Source organism: Chrysemys picta, chromosome 2 (genome assembly GCF_011386835.1).
Source record: "Chrysemys picta bellii isolate R12L10 chromosome 2, ASM1138683v2, whole genome shotgun sequence".
NCBI classification, from domain to species: Eukaryota; Metazoa; Chordata; order Testudines; family Emydidae; genus Chrysemys; species Chrysemys picta.
Window position 1 is genome coordinate 165099337 of NC_088792.1, and position 13835 is coordinate 165113171.

The following is a 13835-nucleotide window of genomic DNA, read 5'->3' on the forward strand; positions in this document are numbered from 1 at the left end:
GACTTGGGCAAACAGCCAGTCAGCACAGGGCAGAGAAAGTCTAACCTGAAGAAAATTCTCCTGAAGAAAGGTCTTTGCTCTGGCTGCTTCTGCCACTATAGGCTGGAGTCTCTGGAAGTCTTGCTGCCCATGCAGCATGCAGAACCTAGGCTGTTTGGGCGTAGGGACAAGAGATTTATTAAATATCTCTTGACCCCTTGATGTTTTTGTCATGTGATATGCGAACTGATGTTTGTTGAACTAGAGGCAAGTATAAATTACTAATCATTTGCTGTCCAATGTACAACGAAGCTGCATACCCTGCCTCTCTGCTCTCCTTTATGTAAGTGGATATGCTAGCATTCTTGGATGACTGGGAATCTGAAGCTTCTGGAAGGGATGTGCACTGGGTAATTACGGTGGCACTTCCAGCTAATCCTGGGAGAGTGAACCTGGTAAGCTGGGCTCTCTAAGCCATGGTGTTTGAAGGGATTGGGTGGTGTTTCTGGACTGTATGGATACCGGAATGGTAAGGGAGAATCTTGGTTGTGTAGTCACTTTAGTTACACCATGTCAAGAGACAATGACCATAGAGTTATTGGAACATAGTGATTTTTTTTCTCTGTGTATTTAATTGTATTATTTCCCAAAGTGTTTATTTCTGTTTTGTAATACATAGGGTATAACTGTAAGCATACATCTGCACCAGTCTGAGTCTTCCATTCATGATTATGCAATGATGCTTAATAATCAGATTTTTGAAAACTACATTACATATTGCAGATAAATACATTATGTTCCAATCAGGTAAGACTAAAGGTGTGGGACAACTTTGGGGGAAAGCTAAATGTTTACAAACTTAGTACTTTCTCATTTATTCCATTTCCACTCACTAAACCTTACTTACAACTTTGTTAAAGCTTATTTAAAAGTTCTCTGATAAATGATTGTTTACAGTTACATAATTTCAGATGTCTGAGATAAATGACTTTAAATTGTATACTATTCAGCAATTACTTATGTAAAAAAGATCTATACCAACTCTAGACTTTTTATAGAGCTGTCATTGCAAAAAGACTACAGGTGCTGATGAGATCTACTGTTTCCTGAATGATAAATTTCATAATGGCAAAATCATCTTGCTGTAACAATAAAGCACTTGCTAACTACTGTAGTTGATTAGAATAAAATGTAAGCATATTAATGGATTTCATTTTCAGAAGTGCTGCCCTTTTAGGAAAGAGCTATTTTAGTTGTGAAGTAGATAGCCACCAGGAATCCACAAAATTATACCAGCTACTTTGCTTATTTTTATTTTAATAAGCAGGTTGAGCAATTCCAGTTAAAAATGCTATCATTATTCTTAAACACTTTCGGAAACAGTTTTTTGAAGGTTGATATGGCACTGCTGGAAGCTATTGTAATTAGTAAATCTGCAAAAGCCTTGTTCCAGTTATTTTTCTCACCTTCAGTATACTACAATTTATTAGTGAGCCTATTATTTATGCACCCCCTTGGGCCGTTTAGCATTTGCTTCAGTTAATGAGAATCTTCATCTTAATTATCAATACTCAGATATGCTCTCCCCCCAAAATGAATCAAGCACTCAGAAATATACTCCAAAATAGTGTCATTTTGGTGTTATTAAAACCAGAGAATTTCCATTGCATCATACTGCATTATCATCAAAGCTTCTTGAAAGACACTTTGTGAAATTTGATATATTATGCATATCTTAATTAAAAACATGAACTAATAGTAAAGGACACTGAATAATTAAAAGCAAATGTCCACATGAAGGTTCTATATGAATTATAATGAACTTTTTTTTTTTTGAGGTTTATAAGCAATTCGGAATGGTACTGCACAGGATAAAAGTCAAAATTGCAGTAAATACAGTTTCAGGTCACCTCTGTATAACTACCAAGTTACTGTGTCAGTATTATGCATGATCATAGCCCGCTAGTTCTGTCCAATTGAATAATGTCCTCCTTTCTGAATTATAGGATTGCAGTGAAGTAAAAACAAGGATTGTTGCATGACAGCCAGAAGTTCAGGCTAACTTTTTGACCAAAGGAAGCTCAACCGGCCATCCATTAAACTTGTTCAGTCATTTTTATTTAAAGAGCTGCAGAAGTTACGAGTCCATAGCTGTAGTTTAGAGGCAATCCAAACAATCCATCTAAAAAGCATTCTGAATGCTTTATTATTCTAATTTATCACATTAAAGTTCAAGAAAGTGTCTCTGTAATAATACTGTGTTAGTTTTCACACAGTGAACAGACCATGTAAGATTTCATCATCAAAATTACAGCATAACGAGGATATAAAAATGAAGAACACAAATACTAAACTTGGGATACTGAGCTTAATGTAATTGTATCTTATTGTATCAGTTTCAAATAAGTTTGCAAAATCATAAATGTATGCAGCCCTTGATTCCTCTTTCTGGCCCATCTCCCAATTCTGTAATCTTTGCTGAAGTATTGAAGTTACTTCTGTGGGCATTCTGCACCAAAAAAATAAAAATTTTGTGCTCAATATTTTAAAATTCTGCAAATTTTGTCAAAAATAACACTATATAATCATGCCAGTTTCAATTATTTTGGTAATTTATTTCAAAATACCTGTCAGCAAGTATGTCTGTAACAATACAACAAAGAGTCCTGTGGCACCTTTAAGACGAACAGATGTATTGGAGCATAAGCTTTTGTAGGTGAATGAAGTGGGCATTCACCCACGAAAGCTTATGCTCCAATACATCTGTTCGTCTTAAAGGTGCCACAGGACTCTCTGTTGCTTTTTACAGATCCAGACTAACACGGCTACCCCTCTGATACTTGTAACAATACTGACACATACAAAAACTTCTTCTGGGAGTAGAGATTTAAAGAAAACCCTATGACAATCCAGTTTCTGTTTCTCTGGCCCCTTCTGCTCCGCATCCAGAGCCCAGCTGGGGGGACAGACACTCACAACCCCCCCCCAGGCAATACACCCAAACTCCCTCCTCCCCAGAGCCCAGATGTGGGGGCCCCCCTTGCCCAGACACCCATCCTCTTTCCCCTTCCCCTCCCCACCCCCGAGCCAAGGCACCCAGAGGGAGAAACAGCCAGATGCTCGGTCCCAGGCTTGCACAGAGTTTCCTGTGTGCCGCCCTCTCCTTCCCTCAGGGCATGCTGGGGACTCCCCCCAGCAGTGTCTTCTATGTGCAAGCTGGACTCTACTGAGTACAGTGGACCTTAGTCATGGCTAGCAGCACTGCAGCCCATTTTGGGGATGGGAAAGGAAATTCTGCGTGCACAACGTTAATTTCTGCAAAATTCTGCATTGCTCAGTGGCGCAGAATTCTCGCAGGAGTATGAAGTGCATACTGAGGATAAGAACAAACCTACCTATGTTGAACACTACAAGGGAAAAAAGCAAACGGTTAACTCTGATCTATAACATACATTAATATTGATTGCACAGTCCATTCCAATTTGGTTGTTCTCAGGGAACTATTTTCAACTACTTTGTGGTAAGGCAGAGCCTGACTTTCTTGCCACTCCCACTAGTAATAACTTTCAGAAAGATCCTGATTCTCATGTTGATCCACTGAATTTTATTTCCTTCCATTTCTTATTTTCAAATGGCAAAAAACCCAAATGCTAATTTTTGAACACAAGAAAATATATATAACCAAAGACATGATTTATGTAAAATTCAGCCATTCTATTGGCACACACTGAGAAAGAGCAGTCAGAAGCAGGAAGAAGGGGATATCTTCATCTATACAATGCTCAGACTGGATTCTGGAATCCCTGAATAGGCCAAGCTCCTCTTGTTTATAGGGCGGGCTTTGCCTGGTTGAAGGTTGGGCTTGAATGTATACAGTATATTCAAAATCTACGGTGAAGCTCCCATTGATTTAAGTAGTGATTATTGCCTGTGAGAGGTCTGCAGAATCAGTCCAAATTTAGTATTTTAGGGCGAGTCCCAAGCCCCTGTTATACTGGACAGGGCCGACCCTAGGTTTTTTGTTGCCGCAAGCAAAAACCAAAAAAATTCCGAGAGTGCAACTGCCAAAGCAAAAAAAAAAAAAAAAAAAAAAAAAAAGTTGGACTGAATTTGTGCCACCCCAAGCACGTGCTTGGTTTGCTGGTGCCTACAGCTGGTCCTGATACAAGGGAACAAGGAGCACGCAGGCCTCTTATTCCTGCATGTCGTTACCCTTTGCTGGCCTGAGTTATCTGGAGGATGGTCAGACCAGTGTGTCGAGAGTACTAAACAGCTCTTCAGCTGCTCCACAGCCCAGATCAGAAAGATACTGAAGTAGGTTGCAAACTCATGCCCCATCTACTCACTCCTTGGATCCTGCCTCCCTTATGTTGTAGTTCATGTGTCTCCGAACTGTTAAAGATTGGGATGGCTCAGGCAGAACCTTCAAAGAAGATGCTCATGGATAGAGGGTCAGTAGTAATTACAAGGGATTCCCATGGAAGGATGGTGTTGGTGGGGTTATATTTGCCCCAGGGCGCACCTGGTTACCATCTGACACTCCCATTTTGGAGCTGCTCTCAATACATAGAATATCAGAGTTGAAAGGGACCTCAAGAGGTCCTCTAGTCCAACCCCCTGCTCAAAGCAGGACCAATTCCCAGCTAAATCATCCCAGCCAGGGCTTTGTCAAGCCGGGCCTTAAAAACCTCCAAGGAAGGAGACTCCACCACCTCCCTAGGTAACGCATTCCAGTGTTTCACCACCCTCCTAGTGAAATAGTTTTTCCTGATATCCAACCTGGACCTCCCCCACTGCAACTTGAGACCATTGCTCCTTGTTCTGTCATCTGCCACCACCGAGAACAGCCGAGCTCCATCCTCTTTGGAACCCCCCTTCAGGTAGTTGAAGGCTGCTATCAAATCCCCCCTCATTCTTCTCTTCTGGAGACTAAACAATCCCAGTTCCCTCAGCCTCTCCTCATAAGTCATGTGCTCCAGACCCCTAATCATTTTTGTTGCCCTCTGCTGGACTCTTTCCAATTTTTCCACATCCTTCTTGTAGTGTGGGGCCCAAAACTGGACACAGTATTCCAGATGAGGCCTCACCAATGTCGAATAAAGGGGAACGATCACGTTCCTCAATCTGCTGGCAATGCCCCTACTTATACAGCCCAAAATGCCATTAGCCTTCTTGGCAACAAGAGCACACTGTTGATTCATATCCAGCTTCTCGTCCACTGTGACCCCTAGGTCCTTTTCTGCAGAACTGCTACCTGCCATTCGGTCCCTAGTCTGTAGCAGTGCATGGGATTCTTCCGTCCTAAGTGCAGGACTCTGCACTTGTCCTTGTTGAACCTCATCAGGTTTTTTTCGGCCCAATCCTCTAATTTGTCTAGGTCCCTCTGTATCCTATCCCTACCCTCTAGTGTATCTACCACGCCTCCTAGTTTAGTGTCATCTGCAAACTTGCTGAGAGTGCAGTCCACACCATCCTCCAGATCATTAATAAAGATATTAAACAAAACCGGCCCCAGGACCGACCCTTGGGGCACTCCACTTGAAACCGGCTGCCAACTAGACATGGAGCCATTCCAGTCTCTGTGGTGCTCAGTCTCCTTCTCACTGTCTTCCTGCTTGTTAATCAGCTGAGAGCTTACCCGTTACACAGAGAAGTCAACTGCCTAATACAGCAATGGGAATGGTGCAGAGTCTTCAAGAGATGGGGGGATGCGTGGCTCAGGAGCAGCCCTGCAGCTGCTACTGAGGGAGTGCCCCCTCCCGAGGAAGCCCATAAACTATATTTTGGCTCTGTTAATATGACTGAGTTGTGACCCTTTGTCCAGTGAAATAAGTTCCAAATAATTATATCTTACACATTATAGCTGACATACTGCAGCACTAGAACGATCAATCTTAGTCTTGTGTTTGTTCAGGAGTAATACATAAATAAATAAAATCAGTTTTCACTCTAGAGGGGAGTGCTTGGGAAAATAGCTTCCATTTTTCTCTATGTAATGAAGAAAACTTTTAAACCCATGCAGGTTTGTCATATACAGTCGAACCTCAGAGTTACATACATGAGAGTTACAACCATACACCTCATTTGGAACTGGAAGTACACAATCAGGCAGCAACAGAGACAAAAAAAAAGAACACATTCAGTACAGTACTGTGTTAAACGTAAGCTACTCAAAAATAAAGGGAAAGTTTAAAAAAAGAGAGATTTGACAAAGTAAGGAAACTTTCTATGCTTGTTTCATTTAAATTAAGATGGATAAAAGCAGCATTTTTCTTCTGCACTGTAAAGTTTCAAAGTCAGTGTTCAGTTGTAAACTTTTGAAAGTGCATCCATAACGTTTTGTTCAGAGTTATGAACATTTCAGAGTTCTGAACAACCTCCATTCCCAGGGTGTTCGTAACTCTGAGGTTCTATTGTAAGCTAACACTGAACAAATAATGCTAAATATTAATATTGGTATTAGTTCATCTATACATAACTTTCCTAGGCCAATGTACAGAAAAATACGCATGACTCTGATAAAGGATTTCCTTAATGCACATTACAGCCATCAATACTGCCAATATAAAAGCTTAATCAAATGTTGTAATTTGTCCATAATTTTGAACATTAAGGAATTTGCAAGTAGAGATGCGACCACTTCGATGTACAACACAAAACTGTGTATTTCTTTAAACAACATTTGTTCAGCTATTCTCATCAGACCGTGATCTCTGTTTGGAGTCCTGATTTTTTATTATTTATACATAATAAGTAACGACATAAACATTGACTTATGCTGGATTGAGTTGTGCATTGTTACCTGATACAACCTGAACACAATGTAACATAGACATGTTGCTCGGAAACTGTGTCTTTACCATATATTTTACTGATTACTGACATCCATGGTCACATGAACAAATTTTCACACCATCTTTGTATAATCCAAAAAGAAAACTCCTGAGAAAACCACATAAAAGTGGAGTAATAAATGGACTCATTCTTGAGGTCCAACTCTGTGACAGCTCTGCAATAGTTGAAGTTATCACCCAAATTATTTCCATAGTAATATAATTGAATGTGTATTTTAATGTGATGCAAACTAAAAACCAATTATGATTTTTCTATGACTCTTAATGGCAAGATTCAATATTCTTACATTCCTATAATGTGCTCAAACCATGATCACATCTTCCCAGGATATGATTCAAAGTGAGTGACAAATTCATCTCTCAGATCTTAGGCTGGTGAATAAGCATGCATTTCTTGTGGCAATCATGAGAATATGGAACCAACAGCATTTGGGAATCTGCCTCAGTCCCTCACTTCAATTTTAAACAATGTCCGAAAGCTGCTTTTTAAGCGGTGTTTATAGTTGTAAAACTTTTGGCTACTGTGTGACCCTTCCCATGTTAAGGCCACTTAGTTTGGCCTTTTAATCTTTTATTTTATGATATTTTGACTGCAAATTATTTTAACTATTGGGGGGGGGGTATTTAAGTGGGGGTGTGAAAAAGGGAGAGAGAAATTTATGGATTTATAAATTATTACCATAATCATATTACTCATACCCTACATTCTTAATATTGTCTACCTATAAAATGGTGGATTGACTTTAATTTGGCACAATAAGCTTTTGGGGCCAAAATTCTGCTTTCATTTACACCACTCTAAATGTCCAGACTACCTCCACTGACTTCAACGAAGTCACTCTAGGACTACACTTCTTGTAAAGAAGAAGATAATTTCAGCCAACTGATGTGTTGCCTATGTAAAGTATGCAAGAGCAGGCTTGAAATCTGATGTTGGATTCTCCAGTCGATGGAGTATAAATCAATTGTTAATATCAGTATTTTATTATTCTAGGTTTGTATCAGAATGTCATCAAAGTAATAGGGTCACAACTTCCACAAAACCAGAAAAGCTGCTGAATAGTTACACAAATCCACTCCAAAAAGCACAGCAGTTCTTTGTGCTGTTGGCAGTTCTTTTTTGAAAAATGCTTTTTTGCCAGAACAGCTAAACTTGTTGCTCTCACTTGTGTGATTAGAAACTGTCAAATCAAATAATTTGTTCATGTATTTGATTTTGTACTTTTCAACCATTTTGAACTTTTTTTTTTTAAATGATGGCATCAATTTATGATGGAAAACAGTTGCGGGGCCCAACTCTGCTTACAGCTGCATGGATACAATTCCCAATGGTTTCAATGGGGGATTTATATTTGTGTAAGGAAGGTGAACAAGGAAACACAGCACGAAAATAGCAATTGATAAATGAGAGAAACTCATATGTGGGTGCAAAAATGAAAGATTTGTCATCAGCGGTGGTGAAAGGATTTGGAAAAGGTACTTCTGGATCTTTCTGTGTGTAAATTAGATTCCCTTAGAATCAGTTGAAATCCCTTGAAATCACATCACAAATCAACATGAAATCTACACACTCTCATACATCACCTCTAAATTTTGCCCAATGAGTCTAACTGAGTATAAGGGCCTCTGGAATGTGCATATCGAGGGGCCAGAAGAGTGTGGCACATAAAACATTATTAGGAGTGTGACAAAGTTCCTCCTCTATCTTGGTGGGTCCTGCGCTTATTGGCGGATTTTCTTGCCTCAGAGATTCACCATGTGGGTTGGGGAAGAGCCCAGAGACCTTCCCCTCTGGAAGAACCCACAGTCCAGGTCAATTGGGAGGTTTGGGGGGAACCCGGGCCCGCCCTCTACTCCAGGTTCCAGCCCAGGGCCCTGTGGACTGCAGCTGTCTATAGTGCCTCCTGTAACAGCTGCATGACATCTGCAACTCCCTGGGCTACCTCCCCATGGCCTCCTCCAAACACCTTCCTTATTCTCACCACAGGACCTTCCTCCTGGTGTCTGATAATGCTTGTGCTCCTCAGTCCTCCAGCAGCACACCCTCTCAGTCTCAGCTCTTTGCACCTCTTGCTCCCAGCTCCTCACACTCACATCACAAACTGAAGTGAGCTCCTGTTAAAACCCAAGTGCCCTAATTAGCCGGCCTTAATCGATTCTAGCAGCTTCTTCTTAATTGGCTCCAGATGTCCTAATTAGCCTGCCTGCCTTAACTGGTTCTAGTAGGTTCCTGATTACTCTAGTGCAGCCCCTTCTCTGGTCATTCAGGGAACAGAAAACTACTCATCCAGTGACCAGTATATTTGACCTCTACCAGACTCCTGTACCCCACTGGTCTGGGTCTGTCTCAGGAGGTAGTCAGATGATTAAAATAGAAGTAGAAGGTGGCCTACCTTTTTTCAATGGGATATATCTTCTATCTCTAACCTTGTAGGTCATGAAGTGACAGAGCTTTAAAATCTCAATTTTTTTTAAGAGAAAAGCAATTTTAATATTTTTTTTCTAGAGGCTCTAGATCATATTTTGTTCTCTCCCTTTGAGGCCTGTATAGTTGGACTCATGTTACTAAGGGATCCTGGCTTTTATAGACAGAAGGATGTAGATGTAGATATATAGATATTGCCCACCCACTTCCCCTACACATACACAAATATCAATACAAGTTCTTAATACTGTCTAAAAGATTCCTAAAATTCCTTGTGGAAATGGCTCAAAGTGATAGTGTGTGGTCATATAAAGACTTGGGGCTGAATCGTGCCTCATTTAGCACAAGGTGACCCCTTACGTCCCTGAACCAGCTACTCACATCATAGATAGCAATATAGGAGGGGAAGGAGGTGCTGCAGAGCTGTTAGGCCAGGGACAAAGAGTGGACACCTGGTGGCATAACTGTGATGGTGCATCAGGGAGGGTATGTCCACATGAAATGCAACATGTTGCAGTTTACGATCTCCCCAGGGTAGCTTGGAGAGGCTACTCCATGGACAGTTTAAAAATGTATATTGTATAGCCATCGTCTAATCCTTTATCATCACTTATTTGTGATTAACTCCATAACTTGGCCGTGAGTAATGTAGACATCCCAATTTTCATCTGTAAAATAATATTGCAGCACAACTTCACGTGCATGCAAGCACATTATTAGCCCACATAAAACATGACCTAATTTTCTTGTTGGTTTATGTGAAGATCAGCTTACACCTTTTCTTTCCTTTCTTGCACGAAGTAGATGTCTTAAAGAACATAAGCTCTTGGTCAGATGCCACAGCAAGATGAAGTTGCCTCCTTTTTTGACTAATTATTCTGGTAAATCCCTCCATGTTTCATTCCATCCAGTAGCCTTAACTTGGACATTTAACTTTCAGACTTTAATTGTTATATAGGATCCTAAGTTCCTGGGAAATTGTAAGTAGAATTCTTTCTGTTACCATTTTACACAAACTCCTCAGTTTCAAGGAAAGATGACCAACATTTCTTGAAACTAAATACCTAAAGTTAGACTTCTTAAATCTATATTTAGGCACCTGAGTAAAAGTGACATTTGCAGCTTTAATTCAAGTTCACTGGAGTTGTGAGTACTCAGAACCTCTAAAAATTAGGCCACTTTTATTCTGGTGCCTGAATATCGGTTTAAGAATATAACTTCTAGATCAGGGATCGGCAACCTTTGGCACACAGCCCGCCAGGGTAAGCACCCTTGGGGGCCGGGCCAGTTTCTTTACCTGCCGCAGCTGCAGGTTCGGCTGATCACGGCTCCCACTGGCCGCGGTTCGCCGTTCCAATGGGGGCGGCGGGAAGCGGCAGCCAGCACATCCCTTGGCTCGTGCCTCTTCCTGCAGCCCCCATTGGCCTGGAGCAGTGAACCGTGGCCAATGGGAGCCGGGATCGGCCGAACCTGTGGACGCGGCAGGTAAACAAACCATCCTGGCCTGCTGAGGTGCTTACCCTGGCGGGCCGTGAGCCAAAGGTTGCTGATCCCTGTTCTAGATCATTTATTATTTGTACTGTGGTAGCCCCTAGGAACTCCAATCATGGGTTAAGATCCCATTATGCTGGTACTGTACACATCAAACAGAAAATCATTCCTCAATATCCATCTTTGGAAAATTTTGCATATTATTTTAATCTGAATTTTTATCTTATACTTTTAATATTGTTTTTAATAGTCACAAGAGACAAAACTTCATATTTAACGGAGAAGTTTATTTATTTACAGGATAACTACAATTAATCTTATTAAAGTTGTTTCCTGTGGTGAATATTGCAAATGTGTTATATTCTTTCTTCATAGCATCTGCTTCACAGTCAGTTATGAGAGAAGAGTAGGTCCTGTTTATATCTGTGGCAGGGTGCTGCTGGAGAAGCCCTTAATTAACTCCTGCCACTCCAGCCCCAATCAGGGAGAATGGATTGGGGCTGGTGAACCACCCTATGTTTGCCTGGTAACCCTATGAACCACCTATGTTTGCCTTAGCAGAAGCTATAAGGTTGGAAGGAAGTGTGTGTGGGGGGCAATTGGAGACTAAGGCCTTGGCTACATTTGCGAGTTACAGTGCTGTAAAGCCACCCCCAGCGCTGTAACTCACTCCCCGTCCACACTGGCAAGGCATTTGCAGCGCTGTATCTCCGTGGTTGCAGCGCTGCATGTACTCCACCTCCCCGAGAGGAATAGCAAGTATTGCGCTGCCGCTGCAGCGCTGTGGCGCCAGCGTGGCCGCCCAATGTGCTGTGAATGGCCTCCAGAAATATTCGACGCCCTGCAGTGAAGGATTAAAGTGAGGGAGTTGCGGAGTGCCTACCGCAAAGCCCGCGATGCAAACGGCCGCTCGGGTGCTCCCCCTGTGACCTGCTGATTCTACAAAGAGCTGGATGCGATACTTAGGGTTAACCCCACCTCCACTCCGAGCACCACCATGGACACTTCAGAGCCGGTGTGGGGGGGGAGGGAGGAGGAAGAGGAGGAGGAAAACGGGAGTGATGGTGGTGGGCCGGATGGAGACACCCCGGAATCCCTGGAGCCATGCAGCCAGGAGCTCTTCTCGAGCCAGGAGGAAGGTAGCCAGTCGCAGCGGCCGGTACTTGGTGGAGGACAAACAGAAGAGCAGGTTCCCGGTAAGCGTTTTTTTTTGGGGGGGGAAGGAATTTTTTCGGTGCGGGCTCTTTGGGAGAGGAGGGTTAAGCATGCATGCCTAGATGCGGAATAGTGCATTGATGTGGTTTATCATATCGCGGTAATCGGCCTCGGTAATCTCCTCAAATGTCTCATCCAGAATGTGTGCAATGCGCTTGCGCAGGTTTATCGGGAGAGCCACTGTGGTCCTTATCCCAGCCAGGCTAACGTGTCTGTGCCACTGTGCCGCGAGGGGCGGGGGGACCATTGCTGCACACAGGCAAGCTGCATATGGGCCAGAGTGGAAGCCGCATTGCAGTAGAAGACCCTCCCTTGCTTCCCAGGTCACCCTCAGCAGCGAGATATCGTCCAGGACCAACTCCTGTGGAAAATGTTGGGACAGTGTTCAGTGTAGGTGCCCCCTGAAGCTGTTGGCTCTCCCCAAGGCACAGAAACCCAGAGGACAGTTCAGCCCTGAAACAATCAGTCCCCCTTACTCACCATTTTGAGGCTCCCGTGGGATATGTGTGCTCTGTTTCGGATGAGAAAATTATGCTATTGTGTAGACCCTGTGTGTTTTCTACTCCTTAAGTGCGGGGGGAATCATTACTCTATCTGGTATAAACAATGCTGCCTCTGTTAAATGTTGCATTTTACCTATACAGCTGCATCAACTTGAGACCTCAGCCGTTCCTCTTATCGCCTGCTCAGAGACTGCAAAGATTCAGGAAGAGACCGCGAAAAACCAAAGAAGACATGCTGCAAGAAGTGATGCGGCAATCTATTAAAGAGAATGAGAAAGCACAGAACTGGAGGGAGAGAGAAAGCAGGATCCACCAGGAAAACACAGCGCACCAGCGGCAAAGCACCGCGCACCGGCAGCAAAGCACTGATAGGCTCATAAGCATCTTGGAGTGCCAAGCAGACGCTATCCAGGAGCCAGTAGCCATGCAGAAAGAGGAGCAGTACCGCAAACACAAACGCCACCCACCCCCTACAGCCCTTGTCCCAAAACTCTTTCCGTTGTGCCCCACTGTCACCTCCAACCCACTTTCCGCAACTTCCGTGTTCTTCACGCCACCCGCTGCCTCCAACACCAGTATCTTCACCATCCAGCCCTGAAAACCACGACCCTTACCCTCTGCACTCAACCCCCATCACCATGCAATATAGCCTTCCTGAAGTGCAGCACTCACTGCACAGCACACCAGACAGGACATACGCGAATCTGTGATTGTACTGTTCCCCATTCCACCCCCTTGTTTCTTTTCAATAAATAATTTTTTTTTCTTTTCAATAAATGGATTTTTTGGCTTTGAAAACATTATTTATTATTGCATAAAGTAAAAGCCTCCTTAGCCCAGGAAATAAACAGGCACTGCAAGTCTGCTTGTCTGCTTAGCAAACACTGATTTCTAAAGATTGGAACTACTGCACTTCACTCCCGTGCAGGACACCGGATATCACTGCTGGTTTTCAGCCTCAAATTGCTCCCTCAAGGCATCCCTAATCCTTGCAGCCCCGCGCTGGGCCCCTGTAATAGCCCTGCTCTCTGGCTGTGCAAATTCAGCCTCCAGGTGTTGAAACTCAGAGGTCCATGCCTGAGTGAAGCTTTCACCCTTCCCTTCACAAACATTATGGAGGGCACAGCACGCGGATATAACCGCAGGGATGCTGTTTTCGGCCAAGTTCAGCTTCCCATACAGAGATTGCCAGCGGGCCTTTAAATGGCCAAAGGCACACTCCACAGTCATTCGGCACCGGCTCAGCCTGTAGTTGAACCGTTCCTTGCTGCTGTCAAGGCTCCCTGTGTAGGGTTTCATGAGCCACGGCATTAACGGGTAAGCGGGATCTCCAAGGATCACAATGGGCATTTCAACTTCCCCTACCGT

At 43.1% G+C, this 13835-nt stretch overlaps 1 long non-coding RNA gene across 1 annotated transcript in view; it reads left to right on the forward strand.

Moving 5' to 3' along the window:
* The first annotated feature begins 281 nt into the window (after positions 1-281).
* LOC122172718 (uncharacterized) overlaps positions 282-13835 on the forward strand; it is a 43573-nt gene continuing 30019 nt past the window's right edge. The window contains exon 1 of the long non-coding RNA XR_006173245.2: positions 282-434. This is a non-coding gene — a long non-coding RNA (uncharacterized LOC122172718). The remainder of the gene's footprint in view (positions 435-13835) is intronic.